The sequence below is a fragment of the Hipposideros armiger genome, unplaced genomic scaffold (genome assembly GCF_001890085.2).
Source record: "Hipposideros armiger isolate ML-2016 unplaced genomic scaffold, ASM189008v1 scaffold_479, whole genome shotgun sequence".
Taxonomy (NCBI): Eukaryota; Metazoa; Chordata; class Mammalia; order Chiroptera; family Hipposideridae; genus Hipposideros; species Hipposideros armiger.
In genome coordinates this window covers 693,013-698,286 of record NW_017731829.1, presented here as the reverse complement: position 1 = coordinate 698,286, position 5,274 = coordinate 693,013, and positions in this window count along the sequence as shown.

The window sequence follows — 5,274 nt, the reverse complement described above, 5'->3', positions numbered from 1 at the left end:
GACCTACGGAATCTGGGGCTAAATTTATGAAAATGTGGACTTTATAAAACTGTTCCTTTCGGGTTCATTTCTGCTCAGTTTGATTTTGCTCCTAGCTCAAGTGTCTTTTCCCAGATCAGCCAAATCATAATTCATTTGGCAGTTGAACAGTGCTAAGCGTTTCCAGAAGAATGCCTTGAGCTAAGTAATTCTTACTTAGCCTACACAGCACTTTGTATTCAGAGTTAAGTGACGTGGGTGGTTTTGTAGAAAAGCCGGAGGCGTAGAGGAAATTACATAACGATCTTCTGCTTTATAAAATTTATTTCTTAATATCTCTTGTACTCGGGTCAGAATCAGAAAGCAGATCTGCAGGATCATCGGTATTATTAAGCCTTTGTTTTAATTTTAAAAGGTAATTTTGTTTAGTATCTAAAATTTTACCTTCTTGAGATGTTAAATCCCCACAAAGTCCTGTGAATATTTCTGTATAATATATGCATTCTGTGTATTGTTACATCCACACACAGATCCATGTGCTTGGCTTTTCACTTTTGGAAGGATTCTATTTTCTTCTAAAAAATGTCTTTCATCTCTAGCAAAAAAAAAAAATTGTCAATAGAAAGAAAAGTAGACACATAAAAGATAGTCAGCTGTGGATTTTATAAGCCTTTTTAAAATCTAGACTGGGATATTGTAAGTGAATTAAATTAAAATATTCATTGAAACAGTTTTGGGTAAATGTGTGTTACATGTTGTACAGACTCCAGATTTAGTATACGCAGCTCAGTTCCGCCTTCATCCCTGAGTTTTATTGTTTTTTAAATTGTTTGCTGAAACTTGCCACGTAGTCTCGATCTAAAACAGCACGCTTTGTGAGTTTATTTTTGATCATCCACCTCTGAAACAGATGACACAGGTCTCAGAGAAGGGGAATAGTTCCGCACTAATGGAGTGGAAGTGCATTTGAATCTAATTTTAACACACTGGTAGCAGGCTTGCGATTTTCTAAAGCCATTCTTCGCTTTAATTTGAGCCTCAATGAAAAGTTGTTGTGCTTTTATGTATTCTTTTTTGCAGATAATCACCTCTCTTTGCCCCATGTACGGTAGTCGCTTTGGTTATGCCCTTTCCAATGGCACAGTTGGAGTTTATGACAAATCAGCCCGATACTGGAGAATTAAAGTTAGTAAGATTCAGCCTTGGATATTCAGGGATTGTATACATATTGAGAGACTTCTGCACTAATTATTGCGATTACTTTTCAGTCCAAAAATCATGCCATGAGCATTCATGCTTTTGACCTTAATTCTGATGGAGTGTGTGAGCTGATAACCGGTTGGTCCAATGGGAAGGTGAGTTTAAATAGCAGAATTCAGGTATAAGTCAAAGTAATAACTGTCTGAGATATATTGGTTGTATGACCGAGAACGGTAACATGAGGATACGAACTTGCATTCCTTGGCTGTGCTTTCAAATTTAACTTCATAATCTTTCCACATTTATTTCTTCGTGCTATAGTTGTGAACACTACAGAGTGAGTGAGTGTCCTTTTGGTCTTATGGCCTTATTTGGGGGATAATCTCTCCCTTGAAGGAATAAGAATCCATGAAGTCAGGTTGATCATAGGCATAGACCAGTTAAAAAAAAGGAATTTTAATAAGCTAATAATGAACTCTCTGTGTAGCTCTTTTCTAATAAATCTTAGCGCTGATTGCAAACCTAGAATTAATGGGAATAATCATGTTATCATACTGTTTTCCCATAATTCCAAAATAAAATCTTTTTGCTTTCTTTCCTAATTTTAAACTTCAAATCAGAATTTTCTATAGTCTTTTGGCAAGTCAGGATTGTCTGCTTAGAAACTGCCTAAGCAGCTGCCAGATCTCCATGGATACCATTTGCCCTGGCTTTCTTGTCTGTCAGTGCTGCATTCATTGCCTGGAGATAAGCTAATTCCTATCTTTTCTTCTTTGATTTTTCTTTACTTTTGGCCAGTACCTTGTAANTTCATCTGTTGGGTCTCAGTTTAAAGGCCATTTCCTTAGAAAAAAGCCTTCCTGGAGCCCAAAATAGGCCGAATCCCTCTGTGACCAGAAAATGCACCCCTTCTCTGTAGCCCTTGGTATAAGGACAGTTACTAGTAATTAAACATCTCATTTTTACAGAGCTCATATCCTGTGCCAGGCGCTCAGCGCTTTCTTTACGAGTGTGAATTCACTTGATCCTTCCAACGGCCCTATAAGATAGGGACTGTTATCCACATTTTACAGAGGGAGAAACTGAGGCTCAGAGAGGTGAAGTAACATTGTTCCACGTCACTTGCTAGGAAGGGGCCAAACCAGGCAGTCTAGCTCCAGAGCCTGTGCACTTAGCTATGCTGCGACATAGCCTGTTCTGGCAGCTAGTGCTGTGTGTGTGTGTTTGTGTTTAATCTTCGACTCCCCCTGGGCTGTGGGCTGTGGGCTGTGTCTGTTGTGTTCACTGTCCTTGCTCTGGCGCCTGGCACAGTGCCTGGCTCATTGTAGCTGCTTAATAATGCAGAGGAATAGAGAAAATTGAATCCTGCTAGCAGCTGGTAAGGAGGCTCCTTGAAGGGCAAGGCTTGCCTTGTGGAGAACCAGCTTTGAAAGTCTGCAATCAGGGAGAAGCTGAACTTCTGTGGCATCATCCTCTCCTTAATGATCTGGCCTCAACTTCCCTTTTCTGTCCCCAAGCACTTCTTCCCTAGGATTAGGGGCACCTTACACCCTTCTGCAAATGTACTTGACACTCCACATGCCAGGCTTTTCCTCCCTCCTACCATCTCAAAGCCCATTTGAAATGCCTTCTCCTCCAGGGAGTCTTCCCTGATTCCCCAACCTGGTGGGGCTTCTCCCTTCTTAAAGCCACCAGAGTTTTTGTTTGTGCCTTTCCTCCCTCCCTGGGCCTCAGTCTCTCCATCTCGAAAATGAGGAGAACTTGGGTGCCATGGTCTGTAAGTTTCTTCCAGTTCTAAAACATCTAGATATTCTTGCAATGGTTTTACCCTCCCCACAAGTTCACAAGCTCCTTGAAGGACAGAGACCATTTCTTTTCATCTATCCTCAGTGTCCAGNTGAACAACAGCTCGACCTGGAGCTGGGCCGCCGTGAGTCACCGGCGATGGCATAGGCTGCAGTGGGGCTGCAGTGGGGCTGCAATGGGCTGCCGTGAGCCGCTGTGAGCAGCCGTCCAGAGGCCGGGGACCGATCTGCCTCAGCCGGGAAGAGTGCAATGATAATACCAACATGGGCCAGTGAAGCGACGTCCTCAACAACTAGACTGAAGAACAAAAGGATAGCAACTTGTCTGTTCCTCTTCCCTGATTCCCCAACACTGTTCCCTCCCGCAATTCCCCAATAAAAAATTTTTTAAAAAAAAAAAAATAAAAAGATGTGCAGGGAAGAGATTATCATACAAGATAGTATTTTCTCCTGGGGAGGAGGGACTGTTCAGAAAGAACACATTGGGAAGCTTCTGGGATGCTGGCACTGTCCCTTTTCTTGATTTGGTTAACCAGCACTGGCTCTGTGAATTTTCCTGAGTGTGTTTTACACATGAAAAGGTGAAAGCAAATATGTGCAGGTCTAGCTTCTTGTTTGTTTAGATGCAAAATTTATCTTGGCAATAAAATGTACTGAGGTGGACTCAGTAAAATAGTTGACCAGGTAGATGAAGTTTATGTGTATACATTAGAGGCAAGAGTTTGCCTAAGGTGCTGCTTGTGGTTTTTCCTGAGAGGACTGAATTACTGGCAAATAATTAAAATGCTGTTGCCCAGAAGTAAATGATTTTAAAAATAATGGTTGAAAATTTCAAACACATATAAAAGTCGATTAAATAGTATAGTGATTTCCTACAGAGCAGCCACCTAGTCAGTTAATGGCCGCTCTTGTTTCATCTCTACATTCACTTTCTTTCTCTTCCAGGTACTGTATTATTTGGAAGCAAATTCCAGACATCATATAATTTCAGCCACAAATATTTCAGACAATGGGCCTTTAACAAATATATAGTATGAGCCCTTTAAAAAGAAGTAAATTTTAAAAAATTTTGTTTTATTTTTGGTTTTGTCATGTAAAGGCTTCTTAAAATTTTTATGTAGTGTAATTGACCAATTTTTTTTCTTACTATGCTATGTTTTAAGTTATAATTAGAATCGTTTTCTTTACTCTCAGGTTATAGAGTAATTCACCTATGCTTCCTTTTAGTACTTGTGTGTTTTCTTCTTTTACATTTAAGTCTCTGTTTCAGTTAGAGTTTATGCTGGTGTTCAGTGTAGTAATAAATTTAGTTTTATCTTTTTCTATATGATTATCACAGATTCAATATTACTACTTTAAGGTCTGTTTTGCCACTGATTTGAGATGCTGCCTTTATATTTCCACATGCAGTGAGTCTATTTCTGGATTTTCTATACTGTTCTATTGGTCTGTCTTGTCTCTTCATTTGACAGTGCCATTCTTTATAGGTGCTTTGTATGTTTCAATATCTGATATGGCTGGGTGCCCCTCCCCTAATCTGTCGCTCTTTTTCATGTTTTCCTGGCTACTTGTGCATGTTTGTTCTTTCCAGTGAACTTTATCATAAATTTTTTTTAGCTCCACAAAAAAAGGTATTTTGTGGGGGATCATGTTAAATTTATTAACTTAGGAAGAACTAACATCATTACAATGATGTTCATTCAGTCTTACTAGCTAATAACATGGTACATCTTTAAATTTGTTCAAGTCATGTTTTATGTCTTTCAGGAGTGTTTTGTGGTTTTCTTCATGTAGGTATTTGACATTTCTTGTTAAGTTTAAAGTAAGGTATTTTCTTTTTTGCAATTATAAATAGGATCTTTCTTCCACATTATATCTTCTACCTTTTTTATCTGTTGAACACTATTGATTTTTGTTGATTTTATATTCTACGTTATTAAATTCTTATAGTTTAGTTATTCCAGATGTACACTTGTATCATTTGTAAACTGAAATAATTTTACCGTTTATTAACTTTCCTATTTATTTTCTTCCAGTTTTTTTCTCAAAGGTATATATTTGCTTTTTCTGGCCAACTGTATCTCTATGGCCCCCTTTTCTCTCTCTCTCTGGGTTTATTTATTATTTTTTAAGTCAGAGATACTGCTGGCTTTAGGCATTTAACTTCGCTAAACTGGAGGACAGTGACCACCAACCTCTAAATTCCTTTTATCCTAGCCTGAATTATCTCTAGAGACTCTCACGTGTATATATTTATTATTTTCCCAAGTCAAGTTAGTTGATATATAAT